The following is a 16,534-nucleotide window of genomic DNA, read 5'->3' as shown; positions in this document are numbered from 1 at the left end:
AGCAAAGTGCTCCGCGTTATTTCAGCACCACGACCACGGACAAGGAAAGGACGAGACATGCGGACAGACAGACGTCTACAGGTGCTGATCCTGTCGGTGCTGCGGTGCTGGAGCAGCAGACAGACAGCTGTCTCCTCCATTAGTAAAATCTGTAAATAAGCTGCCAATAATATCACATTTTAGTTGTGCTCTCGCTGTGTTTTATTTCTCTGTTAAGTTAGGACGTACTCATAGATCGCCTGTTTGGAGGCATTTTAACCCGAGGAAAAAAAGGAAAGAGGAGGAAAGTGATTGACAGACGTCAATCATCAGGTTACGCAACTGGGCGCACGTCAGGAGAAAAGCAGGAAAAACAAAAGGACATTAGAAACGCTAAGAGAAAAGGAATAATACTGGGAGAAGGAAAATGAGGGTCTATTGACAGTTTGTGGGCCGTTTTCAAAGGTAAGCCTACGTTGTTATTGATATTTCCCGCCGTATTATTAATTAGGAGCGATTACTACCGTCGCGGTGTGGCATGATACGCGCATCAGTGGTTGTAGAGCGAATCAGGGGTCGAGTGTGTGACCGCACGGTGGACAGAGCTGTTTGTGTGTGTGGTGGATGTAGGCCTGTGTGTGTGTGTATGTTAAGGTGAAACCTATGAATTATTACTGCGGTCAAGTGAGCCGTCGTTCTTCCTCACGGAGTCAAGCCAGCCGCACAAACATTTGAACTGCGCCCGTATCATAGAACTTACGGTAAATTCTCCGAGTCCACTGACGAAGCTAACGCTAGTTCAGAACCAAGCGAGATGACTTCCGGTTTTCAAAGTAAGACGCGGATAATACAAAGGCAAGGTGTGTGTGTGTGTGTGTGTGTGTGTGTGTGTGTGTGTGTGTGTGTGTGTGTGTGTGTGTGTGTGCGCGCGCGCGCGCGTGTGTTCCCGTGTGTGTGTGTGTGTGTGTGTGTGTGTGTGTGTGTGTGTGTGTGTGTGTGTGTGTGTGTGTGTGTGTGTGTGTGTGTGTGTTCCCGTGTACCTACCTAACAGGGCCTTATGAATTTTAAACAGGAAAAGAGCCTTATACTCCATATTTACTGTGCAGTAACATGACTTTGGCCCATAAGTTCTGGCAATACTTGGTACAGGTGACTTCAGGACCACCCTGGCTACTTCCTTAGTCATTATCAAACAATTTTACTGTATAATTTTGGAGAAATTAAGCCTCAAAGTTGCATCTCAGTTTTTTTTAAACAGGAAAAATGCCTTATACTCCATTTTTACTGTACAATAACATGACTTTGGCCCATAAGTTCTGGCAATACTTGGTACAGGTGACTTCAGGACCACCCTGGCTACTTCCTCAGTCATTATCAAACAATTTTACTGTATAATTTTGGAGAAATTAAGCCTCAAAGTTGCATCTCTAGTTTTTTTAGTTTTTTTCTTTACGGGAAAAGTGCCTCATACTCCATTTTTACTGTACAGTAACATGACTTTGGCCCATAAGTTCTGGCAATACTTGGTACAGGTGACTTCAGGACCACCCTGGCTACTTCCACAGTCATTATCAAACAATTTTACTGTATCATTTTGGAGAAATTAAGCCTCAAAGTTGCATCTCTAGTTTTTTTGTTTTTTTCTTTACGGGAAAAGTGCCTCATACTCCATTTTTACTGTAAAATAACATGACTTTGGCCCATAAGTTCTGGCAATACTTGGTACAGGTGACTTCAGGACCACCCTGGCTACTTCCACAGTCATTATCAAACAATTTTACTGTATCATTTTGGAGAAATTAAGACTCAAAGTTGCATCTCTAGTTTTTTTGTTTTTTTCTTTACGGGAAAAGTGCCTCATACTCCATTTTTACTGTACAATAACATGACTTTGGCCCATAAGTTCTGGCAATACTTGGTACAGGTGACTTCAGGACCACCCTGGCTACTTCCACAGTCATTATCAAACAATTTTACTGTATAATTTTGGAGAAATTAAACCTCAAAGTTGCATCTCTAGTTTTTTTGTTTTTTTCTTTACGGGAAAAGTGCCTCATACTCCATTTTTACTGTACAGTAACATGACTTTGGCCCATAAGTTCTGGCAATACTTGGTACAGGTGACTTCAGGACCACCCTGGTTACTTCCACAGTCATTATCAAACAATTTTACTGTATAATTTTGGAGAAATTAAGCCTCAAAGTTGCATCTCTAGTTTTTTTGTTTTTTTCTTTACGGGAAAAGTGCCTCATACTCCATTTTTACTGTACAATAACATGACTTTGGCCCATAAGTTCTGGCAATACTTGGTACAGGTGACTTCAGGACCACCCTGGCTACTTCCACAGTCATTATCAAACAATTTTACTGTATCATTTTGGAGAAATTAAGCCTCAAAGTTGCATCTCTAGTTTTTTTGTTTTTTTCTTTACGGGAAAAGTGCCTCATACTCCATATTTACTGTACAGTAACATGACTTTGGCCCATAAGTTCTGGCAATACTTGGTACAGGTGACTTCAGGACCACCCTGGCTACTTCCACAGTCATTATCAAACAATTTTACTGTATAATTTTGGAGAAATTAAGCCTCAAAGTTGCATCTCTAGTTTTTTTGTTTTTTTCTTTACGGGAAAAGTGCCTCATACTCCATTTTTACTGTACAGTAACATGACTTTGGCCCATAAGTTCTGGCAATACTTGGTACAGGTGACTTCAGGACCACCCTGGTTACTTCCACAGTCATTATCAAACAATTTTACTGTATAATTTTGGAGAAATTAAGCCTCAAAGTTGCATCTCTAGTTTTTTTGTTTTTTTCTTTACGGGAAAAGTGCCTCATACTCCATTTTTACTGTACAATAACATGACTTTGGCCCATAAGTTCTGGCAATACTTGGTACAGGTGACTTCAGGACCACCCTGGCTACTTCCACAGTCATTATCAAACAATTTTACTGTATCATTTTGGAGAAATTAAGCCTCAAAGTTGCATCTCTAGTTTTTTTGTTTTTTTCTTTACGGGAAAAGTGCCTCATACTCCATATTTACTGTACAGTAACATGACTTTGGCCCATAAGTTCTGGCAATACTTGGTACAGGTGACTTCAGGACCACCCTGGCTACTTCCACAGTCATTATCAAACAATTTTACTGTATAATTTTGGAGAAATTAAGCCTCAAAGTTGCATCTCTAGTTTTTTTGTTTTTTTCTTTACGGGAAAAGTGCCTCATACTCCATTTTTACTGTACAGTAACATGACTTTGGCCCATAAGTTCTGGCAATACTTGGTACAGGTGACTTCAGGACCACCCTGGCTACTTCCACAGTCATTATCAAACAATTTTACTGTATCATTTTGGAGAAATTAAGCCTCAAAGTTGCATCTCTAGTTTTTTTGTTTTTTTCTTTACGGGAAAAGTGCCTCATACTCCATTTTTACTGTACAGTAACATGACTTTGGCCCATAAGTTCTGGCAATACTTGGTACAGGTGACTTCAGGACCACCCTGGCTACTTCCACAGTCATTATCAAACAATTTTACTGTATCATTTTGGAGAAATTAAGCCTCAAAGTTGCATCTCTAGTTTTTTTGTTTTTTTCTTTACGGGAAAAGTGCCTCATACTCCATTTTTACTGTACAGTAACATGACTTTGGCCCATAAGTTCTGGCAATACTTGGTACAGGTGACTTCAGGACCACCCTGGCTACTTCCACAGTCATTATCAAACAATTTTACTGTATAATTTTGGAGAAATTAAGCCTCAAAGTTGCATCTCTAGTTTTTTTATTTTTTTATTTACGGGAAAAGTGCCTCATACTCCATTTTTACTGTACAGTAACATGACTTTGGCCCATAAGTTCTGGCAATACTTGGTACAGGTGACTTCAGGACCACCCTGGCTACTTCTACAGTCATTATCAAACAATTTTACTGTATCATTTTGGAGAAATTAAGCCTCAAAGTTGCATCTGTAGTTTTTTTTGTTTTTTTCTTTACTGGAAAAGTGCCTCATACTCCATTTTTACTGTACAGTAACCTGACTTTGGCCCATAAGTTCGGTCAATACTTAGTACAGGTGACTTCAGGACCACCCTGGCTACTTCCACAGTCATTATCAAACAATTTTACTGTATAATTTTGGAGAAATTAAGCCTCAAAGTTGCATCTCTAGTTTTTTTGTTTTTTTCTTTACGGGAAAAGTGCCTCATACTCCATTTTTACTGTACAGTAACATGACTTTGGCCCATAAGTTCTGGCAATACTTGGTACAGGTGACTTCAGGACCACCCTGGCTACTTCCACAGTCATTATCAAACAATTTTACTGTATCATTTTGGAGAAATTAAGCCTCAAAGTTGCATCTCTAGTTTTTTTGTTTTTTTCTTTACGGGAAAAGTGCCTCATACTCCATTTTTACTGTACAGTAACATGACTTTGGCCCATAAGTTCTGGCAATACTTGGTACAGGTGACTTCAGGACCACCCTGGCTACTTCCACAGTCATTATCAAACAATTTTACTGTATCATTTTGGAGAAATTAAGCCTCAAAGTTGCATCTCTAGTTTTTTTGTTTTTTTCTTTACGGGAAAAGTGCCTCATACTCCATTTTTACTGTACAGTAACATGACTTTGGCCCATAAGTTCTGGCAATACTTGGTACAGGTGACTTCAGGACCACCCTGGCTACTTCCACAGTCATTATCAAACAATTTTACTGTATCATTTTGGAGAAATTAAGACTCAAAGTTGCATCTCTAGTTTTTTTGTTTTTTTCTTTACGGGAAAAGTGCCTCATACTCCATTTTTACTGTACAATAACATGACTTTGGCCCATAAGTTCTGGCAATACTTGGTACAGGTGACTTCAGGACCACCCTGGCTACTTCCACAGTCATTATCAAACAATTTTACTGTATAATTTTGGAGAAATTAAACCTCAAAGTTGCATCTCTAGTTTTTTTGTTTTTTTCTTTACGGGAAAAGTGCCTCATACTCCATTTTTACTGTACAGTAACATGACTTTGGCCCATAAGTTCTGGCAATACTTGGTACAGGTGACTTCAGGACCACCCTGGTTACTTCCACAGTCATTATCAAACAATTTTACTGTATAATTTTGGAGAAATTAAGCCTCAAAGTTGCATCTCTAGTTTTTTTGTTTTTTTCTTTACGGGAAAAGTGCCTCATACTCCATTTTTACTGTACAATAACATGACTTTGGCCCATAAGTTCTGGCAATACTTGGTACAGGTGACTTCAGGACCACCCTGGCTACTTCCACAGTCATTATCAAACAATTTTACTGTATCATTTTGGAGAAATTAAGCCTCAAAGTTGCATTTTTTCTTTACGGGAAAAGTGCCTCATACTCCATTTTTACTGTACAGTAACATGACTTTGGCCCATAAGTTCTGGCAATACTTGGTACAGGTGACTTCAGGACCACCCTGGTTACTTCCACAGTCATTATCAAACAATTTTACTGTATAATTTTGGAGAAATTAAGCCTCAAAGTTGCATCTCTAGTTTTTTTGTTTTTTTCTTTACGGGAAAAGTGCCTCATACTCCATTTTTACTGTACAATAACATGACTTTGGCCCATAAGTTCTGGCAATACTTGGTACAGGTGACTTCAGGACCACCCTGGCTACTTCCACAGTCATTATCAAACAATTTTACTGTATCATTTTGGAGAAATTAAGCCTCAAAGTTGCATTTTTTGATTTTTTTTAAATTTTTTTGGAGGAAAAAAGGCCTTATACTCTTTATTTACTGTACTATAACATCACTTTGGTCCATAAGTTCAGGCAATGGTTGGTACAGTTGACTTCAGGACCACCCTGGCTACTCCCTCACTCAATGTCAAACATTTTTACTGTATAATTCTGGAAAAATTAAGCCTCAAAGTTGCATTTTTTGCTTTTTTTAAACATGACAAAAAGGTCTAATACTCCATATTTACTGTAGAATAACAACACTTTGGTCCATAAGTTCAGACAAAGGTTGGTACAGTTGACTTCAGGACCACCCTGACTATTCCCTCAGTCATTATCAAACATTTTTACTGTATCATTTTGGAAAAATTAAGCCTCAAAGTTGCATTTTTTGATTTTTTTTTAAGGAAAAATGCCTTATACTCTTTATTTACTGTACTATAACATCACTTTGGTCCATAAGTTCAGGCAATGGTTGGTACAGTTGACTTCAGGACCACCCTGGCTACTTCCACAGTCATTATCAAACAATTTTACTGTATCATTTTGGAGAAATTAAGACTCAAAGTTGCATCTCTAGTTTTTTTGTTTTTTTCTTTACGGGAAAAGTGCCTCATACTCCATTTTTACTGTACAATAACATCACTTTGGTCCATAAGTTCAGGCAATGGTTGGTACAGTTGACTTTAAGACCACCCTGGCTACTTCCACAGTCATTATCAAACATTTTTACTGTATCATTTTGGAGAAATTAAGCCTCAAAGTTGCATTTTTTGATTTTCTTTTTTTTTTTTAAAGGAAAAAAGGCCTTATACTCCATTTTTACTGTACAGTAACATCACGTTGGTCCATAAGTTCGGTCAATACTTAGTACAGTTGACTTCAGGACCACGCTGACTACTCCCTCAGTCATTATCAAACATTTTTACTGTATCATTTTGGAGAAATTAAGCCTCAAAGTTGCATTTTTTGATTTTTTTTTGATTTTTTTGGAGGAAAAAAGGCCTTATACTCTTTATTTACTGTACTATAACATCACTTTGGTCCATAAGTTCAGGCAATGGTTGGTACAGTTGACTTTAAGACCACCCTGGCTACTTCCACAGTCATTATCAAACATTTTTACTGTATCATTTTGGAGAAATTAAGCCTCAAAGTTGCATTTTTTGATTTTTTTTAAATTTTTTTGGAGGAAAAAAGGCCTTATACTCTTTATTTACTGTACTATAACATCACTTTGGTCCATAAGTTCAGGCAATGGTTGGTACAGTTGACTTCAGGACCACCCTGGCTACTCCCTCACTCAATGTCAAACATTTTTACTGTATAATTCTGGAAAAATTAAGCCTCAAAGTTGCATTTTTTGCTTTTTTTAAACATGACAAAAAGGTCTAATACTCCATATTTACTGTACAATAACAACACTTTGGTCCATAAGTTCAGACAAAGGTTGGTACAGTTGACTTCAGGACCACCCTGACCAATCCTTCAGTCATTATCAAACATTTTTACTGTATCATTTTGGAGAAATTAAGCCTCAAATTTGCATCTGTAGCTTCTTTTAAACAGGAAGAAGGCCTTATATGCCATATTTACTGTACAGTAACATCAACATGGTGCATAAGTTCGGTCAATACTTGGTACAGTTGACTTCAGGTCCACCCTGGCTACTTCCTCAGTCATTATCAAACATATGACTGTATCATTTTGGAGAAATTAAGCGTCAAAGTTGCATCTTTAGCTTTAGCTGTATCTTATAATTATTTTGGCAACAACAAAGGTCTAGCCTACTACATAGAATAACATCACTTTAATTCATAAATACATTAATTATTCAATTACATTTTAATTTGATAGTTACTTTTTTAAATTTTTGCATATAAATTTACAATAGTTAGTTGGTAACGATCCAATGCGTCAGCGCATGCGCAAATGAGATTTTCCCTGTTGATTGCCTCCTCGACGTTCACTGGACGATCTTCACTTGGTTGCAAGAATGGCTGCAAGAAAAGGGTAAGTGGGGCTTTCAAATAATTTCCAATGTTACTTGGGTAAAGGACACTGGATTTTGAAATTCCTATATCTTTTTCAATTAAAATTATGTGGGTTAAAAAAAAAAGTGCGTCATCACAAATATTTTTTTAATTGGCCAAATAGTATTGCCTTGGGTTAACCGAGACGGGAGCGTACCTATGTTCCCCGGGTCCTATGTTCCCCGCTGTTGCCGGTCGATGAACAAACCAGGGAACATAGGACCTTTTTGTGTGAATGTGTGTATTAATTCCTCTGTTCAGCATCCCTGTTAAGTTGAATAAACACAAATCTCCACAGAGCGCGAGCCTGGCACAGAGGTGCGCGCTCTGGCGCATCTGGCACAATCGGTTAACGGCCCCCGCTTGCCAGAGCGCATTAAAATAGCTATATAATGTGCACAAAGTGCATGTAAGCTGACCACGTGTCTCGGTTAACCCAAGCTAATAATATTTGGCCAATTAAATAGATATTTGTGATGACACACTTTTTTTTTTAACCCACATAATTTTAATTGAAAAAGATATAGGAATTTCAAAATCCAGTGTCCTTTACCCAAGTAACATTGGAAATTATTTGAAAGCCCCACTTACCCTTTTCTTGCAGCCATTCTTGCAACCAAGTGAAGATCGTCCAGTGAACGTCGAGGAGGCAATCAACAGGGAAAATCTCATTTGCGCATGCGCTGACGCATTGGATCGTTACCAACTAACTATTGTAAATTTATATGCAAAAATTTAAAAAAGTAACTATCAAATTAAAATGTAATTGAATAATTAATGTATTTATTAATTAAAGTGATGTTATTCTATGTAGTAGGCTAGACCTTTGTTGTTGCCAAAATAATTATAAGATACAGCTAAAGCTAAAGATGCAACTTTGAGGCTTAATTTCTCCAAAATGATACAGTACAAATGTTTGATAATGACTGAGGAAGTAGCCAGGGTGGACCTGAAGTCAACTGTACCAAGTATTGACCGAACTTATGCACCATGTTGATGTTACTGTACAGTAAAAATGGCGTATAAGGCCTTTTTTCCTGTTTAAAAGAAGCTACAGATGCAACTTTGAGGCTTAATTTCTCCAAAATGATACAGTAAAAATGTTTAATAATGACTGAGGAAGTAGCCAGGGTGGACCTGAAGTCAACTGTACCAAGTATTGACCGAACTTATGCACCATGTTGATGTTACTGTACAGTAAATATGGCATATAAGGCCTTCTTCCTGTTTAAAAGAAGCTACAGATGCAACTTTGAGGCTTAATTTCTCCAAAATGATACAGTAAAAATGTTTAATAATGACTGAAGGAGTAGTCAGGGTGGTCCTGAAGTCAACTGTACTAACCTTTGTCTGAACTTATGGACCAAAGTGTTGTTATTGTACAGTAAATATGGAGTATACGGCCTTTTTTCCTTAAAAAAAAAAAAAAAAAAATCAAAAAATGCAACTTTGAGGCTTAATTTCTCCAAAATGATACAGTAAAAATGTTTGATAATGACTGAAGGATTGGTCAGGGTGGTCCTGAAGTCAACTGTACCAACCATTGCCTGAACTTATGGACCAAAGTGATGTTATAGTACAGTAAATAAAGAGTATAAGGCATTTTTTCCTTCAAAAAAAATTCAAAAAATGCAACTTTGAGAAGAAATGATATTCGACCCAAAAGTAATAGGTGATCACAGGCCAGTGCTTATCCATGATACAGCCATTAATCAGGTAGCTACATATAAATACCTAGGTGTCCATATGGACAACACTCTTACATGGCAGGTGCACATTGACAAGCTTTGTTCCCGACTGCAGCAAAGAATGTATTTTTTGAGAAGACTCAGGCTGTACGGCGTGAACAACAAGATAATGTTCTTATTTTATCAAGCGATTTTTGAGAGTGTCATTCGATACAACATACAAGTATGGTATGGCAATACCTCGGTATCAGCGAGGTCTAAACTGGCACGCTTGGCTCAAACCGCCATGAAAATCATAGGGGGGGAGGAGCAGAATTACCTTAAGTTGTTATATGAGAAATCACTGCTCAGAGAAGCACAAAAGATTTTTAACGACCCGACACACATCCTCAACCCAGAGTTTGATGTGCTGCCCTCAGGACGAAGGCTCAGAGTCCCCATAAGTAGATTGAATAGATATAAGAACTCATTTATCCCTTCCGCCATTAAAACACTAAACAATAATATGTAGCCTTTAATGGCAGAACTGTAAGTTCTTTACTAATTCGACCGGTTTTTACCTATTTCTTTTTTTTTTTTTCTTTTTTACAGTTCTACTGTTTTATTACTTTTTTTAGCACTTAGTTCATTTATGTATAGCTGGTTCTATTCTATTGGTTTAGGCTCTGTTATTGGCTCTGTTGAAACACAGTGCACATAGCACTTTATCTTAAAGAGCTGCTGATTTGAACCACAGCGCACATAGCACTTTAACTTAAAGAGCTGCTGATCTGATCAGTTCTACAGACTGTTTTTACTGACCTATTTGATGACTGATGACCTATTTGTAATAGAGTGGAAGCACCCTTCACTGTCTTGAATGCGTGTTAAAGGTGTAAAAGTATTTTGTATGGATGTCCTGTATGTATTGTCTTGTGTATGCAGTGGCTCCGAGCCCAAAACAAATTTCCCTTTGGGACAATAAAGTACAATCCAATCCAATCCAATCCAATCCAACTTATGGACCAAAGTGTTGTTATTGTACAGTAAAAATTGAGTATAGGGCATTTTTCCTGTTTGAAAGAAGTTAAAGATGCAACTTTGAGGCTTAATTTCTCCAAAATGATACAGTAAAAATGTTTAATAATGACTGAAGGAGTAGTCAGGGTGGTCTTGAAGTCAACTGTACTAACCTTTGTCTGAACTTATGGACCAAAGTGTTGTTATTGTACAGTAAATATGGAGTATACGGCCTTTTTTCCTTAAAAAAAAAAAAAAAAATCAAAAAATGCAACTTTGAGGCTTAATTTCTCCAAAATGATACAGTAAAAATGTTTGATAATGACTGAAGGATTGGTCAGGGTGGTCCTGAAGTCAACTGTACCAACCTTTGTCTGAACTTATGGACCAAAGTGTTGTTGTTGTACAGTAAAAATTGAGTATAGGGCATTTTTCCTGTTTGAAAGAAGCTAAAGATGCAACTTTGAAGCTTAATTTCTCCAAAATGATACAGTAAAAATGTTTAATAATGACTGGAGGAGTAGTCAGGGTGGTCCTGAAGTCAACTGTACCAACCATTGCCTGAACTTATGGACCAAAGTGATGTTATAGTACAGTAAATAAAGAGTATAAGGCATTTTTTCCTTCAAAAAAAAATCAAAAAATGCAACTTTGAGGCTTCATTTTTCCAAAATGATACAGTAAAAATGTTTGATAATGACTGAGAGAGTAGTCAGGGTGGTCCTGAAGTCACCTGTACCAAGTATTGCCAGAACTTATGGGCCAAAGTCATGTTACTGTACAGTAAAAATGGAGTATGAGGCACTTTTCCCGTAAAGAAAAAAACAAAAAAACTAGAGATGCAACTTTGAGGCTTAATTTCTCCAAAATGATACAGTAAAATTGTTTGATAATGACTGTGGAAGTAGCCAGGGTGGTCCTGAAGTCACCTGCACCAAGTATTGCCAGAACTTATGGGCCAAAGTCATGTTACTGTACAGTAAAAATGGAGTATGAGGCACTTTTCCCGTAAAGAAAAAAACAAAAAAACTAGAGATGCAACTTTGAGGCTTAATTTCTCCAAAATTATACAGTAAAATTGTTTGATAATGACTGTGGAAGTAGCCAGGGTGGTCCTGAAGTCACCTGTACCAAGTATTGCCAGAACTTATGGGCCAAAGTCATGTTATTGTACAGTAAAAATGGAGTATGAGGCACTTTTCCCGTAAAGAAAAAAACAAAAAAACTATAGATGCAACTTTGAGGCTTAATTTCTCCAAAATTATACAGTAAAATTGTTTGATAATGACTGTGGAAGTAGCCAGGGTGGTCCTGAAGTCACCTGTACCAAGTATTGCCAGAACTTATGGGCCAAAGTCATGTTATTGTACAGTAAAAATGGAGTATGAGGCACTTTTCCCGTAAAGAAAAAAACAAAAAAACTAGAGATGCAACTTTGAGGCTTAATTTCTCCAAAATTATACAGTAAAATTGTTTGATAATGACTGTGGAAGTAGCCAGGGTGGTCCTGAAGTCACCTGTACCAAGTATTGCCAGAACTTATGGGCCAAAGTCATGTTACTGTACAGTAAAAATGGAGTATGAGGCACTTTTCCCGTAAAGAAAAAAACAAAAAAACTAGAGATGCAACTTTGAGGTTTAATTTCTCCAAAATGATACAGTAAAATTGTTTGATAATGACTGTGGAAGTAGCCAGGGTGGTCCTGAAGTCACCTGTACCAAGTATTGCCAGAACTTATGGGCCAAAGTCATGTTATTGTACAGTAAAAATGGAGTATGAGGCACTTTTCCCGTAAAGAAAAAAACAAAAAAACTAGAGATGCAACTTTGAGGCTTAATTTCTCCAAAATTATACAGTAAAATTGTTTGATAATGACTGTGGAAGTAGCCAGGGTGGTCCTGAAGTCACCTGTACCAAGTATTGCCAGAACTTATGGGCCAAAGTCATGTTATTGTACAGTAAAAATGGAGTATGAGGCACTTTTCCCGTAAAGAAAAAAACAAAAAAACTAGAGATGCAACTTTGAGGCTTAATTTCTCCAAAATGATACAGTAAAATTGTTTGATAATGACTGTGGAAGTAGCCAGGGTGGTCCTGAAGTCACCTGTACCAAGTATTGCCAGAACTTATGGGCCAAAGTCATGTTACTGTACAGTAAAAATGGAGTATGAGGCACTTTTCCCGTAAAGAAAAAAACAAAAAAAACTAGAGATGCAACTTTGAGGCTTAATTTCTCCAAAATTATACAGTAAAATTGTTTGATAATGACTGAGGAAGTAGCCAGGGTGGTCCTGAAGTCACCTGTACCAAGTATTGCCAGAACTTATGGGCCAAAGTCATGTTATTGTACAGTAAAAATGGAGTATAAGGCATTTTTCCTGTTTAAAAAAAACTGAGATGCAACTTTGAGGCTTAATTTCTCCAAAATTATACAGTAAAATTGTTTGATAATGACTAAGGAAGTAGCCAGGGTGGTCCTGAAGTCACCTGTACCAAGTATTGCCAGAACTTATGGGCCAAAGTCATGTTACTGCACAGTAAAAATGGAGTATAAGGCTCTTTTCCTGTTTAAAATTCATAAGGCCCTGTTAGGTAGGTACACGGGAACACACACACACACACACACACACACACACACACACACACACACACACACACACACACACACACACACACACACACACACACACACACACACACACACGGGAACACACGCGCGCGCGCGCGCACACACACACACACACACACACACACACACACACACACACACACACACACACACACACACACACACACACACACACACACACACACACACACACACACACACACACACACACACACACACACACACCTTGCCTTTGTATTATCCGCGTCTTACTTTGAAAACCGGAAGTCATCTCGCTTGGTTCTGAACTAGCGTTAGCTTCGTCAGTGGACTCGGAGAATTTACCGTAAGTTCTATGATACGGGCGCAGTTCAAATGTTTGTGCGGCTGGCTTGACTCCGCGAGGAAGAACGACGGCTCACTTGACCGCAGTGAATTATTGTGCTGTCTTTGACTTGGTGGCTGGCAGCTGGGGGCCCCCCTGGTGGCTGGGGCCCGTTTCAATTGAAACGGTTGAAACATAGGTAAGGCCGCCTATGATGGCAACTATAGATGTGGCAAATGTGCGCATTGCGCCAACACATGTGATACTAAATCATTTAATCACCCCCACTCAGGAAAGAAATACAAAATAAAAGAATTTATTAATTGCCTTTCCACCCATGTTGTTTATGTGTTGATCTGCCCCTGTGGTCTTATGTATGTTGGCCAAACTAAACGTAACTTAAAATTGCGCATAGCAGAACATAAAGCGGCCATCAGAAATGACAACCTGGATTACGCTATCGCCAAACACTACCAAGATAAAAATCACGGCTCTGCTGCCTCCCTCAGGTTCATTGGCATTGAAAAAATAAAACCTAACCCAAGAGGAGGTAACATTATAAAACAACTACTGAGAAGAGAGGCTTTTTGGATAAACGAACTCTCCACTGTCGAGCCGTATGGTATGAATGACTCTCAGGACTTGAGCTGTTTTCTTTGAACTGGATTGTTACATTTATTGTTGTTGTGTGATACATTGTACCCGCTGGGTGATTGTGATTACGTTGCGCTACTCATAACTTGGCTTTCTATTATATTGTATTGTATGTGATGGGTGTATTGCTTCCCTTTTTGATTTATTTGAGTGTTGCTATATTGTACATATCATATGATAACCACAAGTGTTTTTTAAAACTTTTTTGCCATCTGTTGATGGTTTGGGTCATGTGACCGAAGGTATATGAACACACCCAGCAACGCCAGAGGCGAACCTGACGACGCTGAAAGCGAAACGCGTTGTTCATTAATAAAGTATATCAGCAGAGTCTTATCAGTGTGCGGTGGCCGTCTTTTTCTATTGATTTAACGCACTCCTGCTACCCACCTGCACCTGAGGAACTGTGGCTGTGCAGGGAGATTTGCTTTTCTTCAGTTCACATGAAATTTGTCATTTAAGAGAGAGAGGTAGAAACTTCTTCAGGTAATTTGACTCCATGATGTCTTGACTATGAATGCTCAGAGACAAGCTGAGCAAATATTAGTATCAGCCATGCTCACAGCCCCCTCTGACAGGGACTTTTAATATGAAACTGCTTTATTCATTATTTATTTTGTGTGTAGGCCAATTGGAGTAGAGGAAATGACTCAAGACCTTCCAAACAAGTGGTGGGATCCTAACTGGGAAATCCATAGTGACAGTAGGTGTGGTAAAGACAACAACTCCCATGATCCTATAGGCTACTTCACAGCATCACCACACTTCATTGGTGGGATAATTAATAAGTCATAAGCACCTGAAATGTGATATGAGGCACAGCTACACACTGATTGTCTCTTAAGGAGGCATAATGTTGGTATACTGCCCATAATTATCTTTTCATCTGCATTTTTTCTTTGTTGCCTTTGTTTTGTTTTAGTTTTCTAATGTGCTTTAATGATATAGTGATGTACAATAATTAATTATAACTATAAAATGGAGGTAAACCAGTATATTTTAAGTAGGCTACCTCAAAACAACACACGTGTATAGTTTCTGGACTGTCCAGGTTCACTCCACACAGAATCCTCTCATCCGTGATACAGTGCTGGCTCCCTCTAGTGATCACTACAGGAATTGTCAACAACTATTATATTAGGTAAGCCTGATATTTATGAATCTATCAGTGAAACAGGCTCAGTAATAAAGCTACAGACACTCTGGAAGGAATGAATCACATATTTTATAAGAAAGAGTTGATAATTAAAAAAAAAAAAACACAGCATCAGTCAGGATGTGATTTAATGTGGAACAACAGAATATAGCCTATTACATTTACACTTGTAATGCTCAGCATAAATAGATCAGAATATTCCCACATGGTCCACATCATCAAGTACCGTTTTGTTTTTTTCTTATTTACAACACTGGATGACAGTAGATTTAATGAAGAGTCTACCTTCCATTTTATATGGATGATCATATAACATTTACCACCACAGCTGTCTACACACTGGCTCCCAAACCCTGCAAAACTCCCATGACTGAATTCTGAATCATCTACCCACAGTATCTATTTGTTTTGTTGGTTGCTAAAAACCTTTAACATTTCCAGACCAAATACCAAAGACATGAACTCAGCCCAGTGGTCACGAGGTCACGCCTGGTAAACTCTTCTATTCCCTGTAATCTTGTTATCTTGTTGAAATCGGAGTAAAGTGCTAATGGTTTGAACAACATTCTGGTTTCGCTATGTGTTCATCTTGGTCACTTTCCAAGAACTGAAATGTGTAAAACGTGTCTGATCCACCCACTGACTCAAGATTACCAGAAGGCAACAACTGGATTTCCTGCAAGTTACTCTGCATGGATTTCACAATTACTGAAAAAATCATTTTTAAAGTAAGTCTGGACATGGACTCATGATTTAGTGTTACTGAGTGATCATGTCCCATATGCCAGCTGGAAAGGCAAAAACCACAGCAGTGAAGCTAGTTTCAGTGTATATATCTAAATCAGAAACACAACTAAAAGTATAAAAGTTCACATTCTCAGCAGCTTCAAGTTAAAGGGATACTTCACCCAAAATCGATAATTCACCAATTTTCTACTCACCGTCATGCCAAGGAAAGGGTTTGGAGAACTTTCGAAGTCATCAGAACACTTTAGGAGTTCCAGGGGGGGTCCGACTGGCAACGGATTTTCACATAATGGCGGCGGATAGAGCTCACTTTTGAATTGTCAAAAACACACACTATGAAACATCCAGATACCTCCATACTGCTCGTCCGTACTGACTACAAGATTTGCTGCGAGATGTTCATTCGTCGTTGTAAACCATTGGATGTATGATGTAACCACGGAAGAACATCGCACACATGCGCACAAACATCAACAGAGCCACTGGGAGCTACTGCTACAACAAGGATAAAAACAGAGATCAAATTAATTTTTCTGAGCAACTTTTTCATGTGGCGGCTTCAGGACAACTGGGTCATAGACGAGCAGTGTGGAGGTATTTGGATGTTTCATAGTGTGTGTTTT

At 38.3% G+C, this 16,534-nt stretch overlaps 1 protein-coding gene across 1 annotated transcript in view; it reads left to right on the top strand.

Moving 5' to 3' along the window:
* Positions 1-16,534, top strand: part of LOC310994904 (GTPase IMAP family member 9-like) — a 119,470-nt gene that overhangs the window by 64,254 nt on the left and 38,682 nt on the right. The window lies entirely within an intron of this gene.

The sequence above is a fragment of the Trachurus trachurus genome (assembly GCF_905171665.1).
Source record: "Trachurus trachurus genome assembly, chromosome: 12".
Lineage (NCBI taxonomy): Eukaryota > Metazoa > Chordata > Actinopteri > Carangiformes > Carangidae > Trachurus > Trachurus trachurus.
The sequence above is the reverse complement of the archived record's forward strand: the minus strand, read 5'-3'. Positions and strand labels throughout refer to the sequence as shown.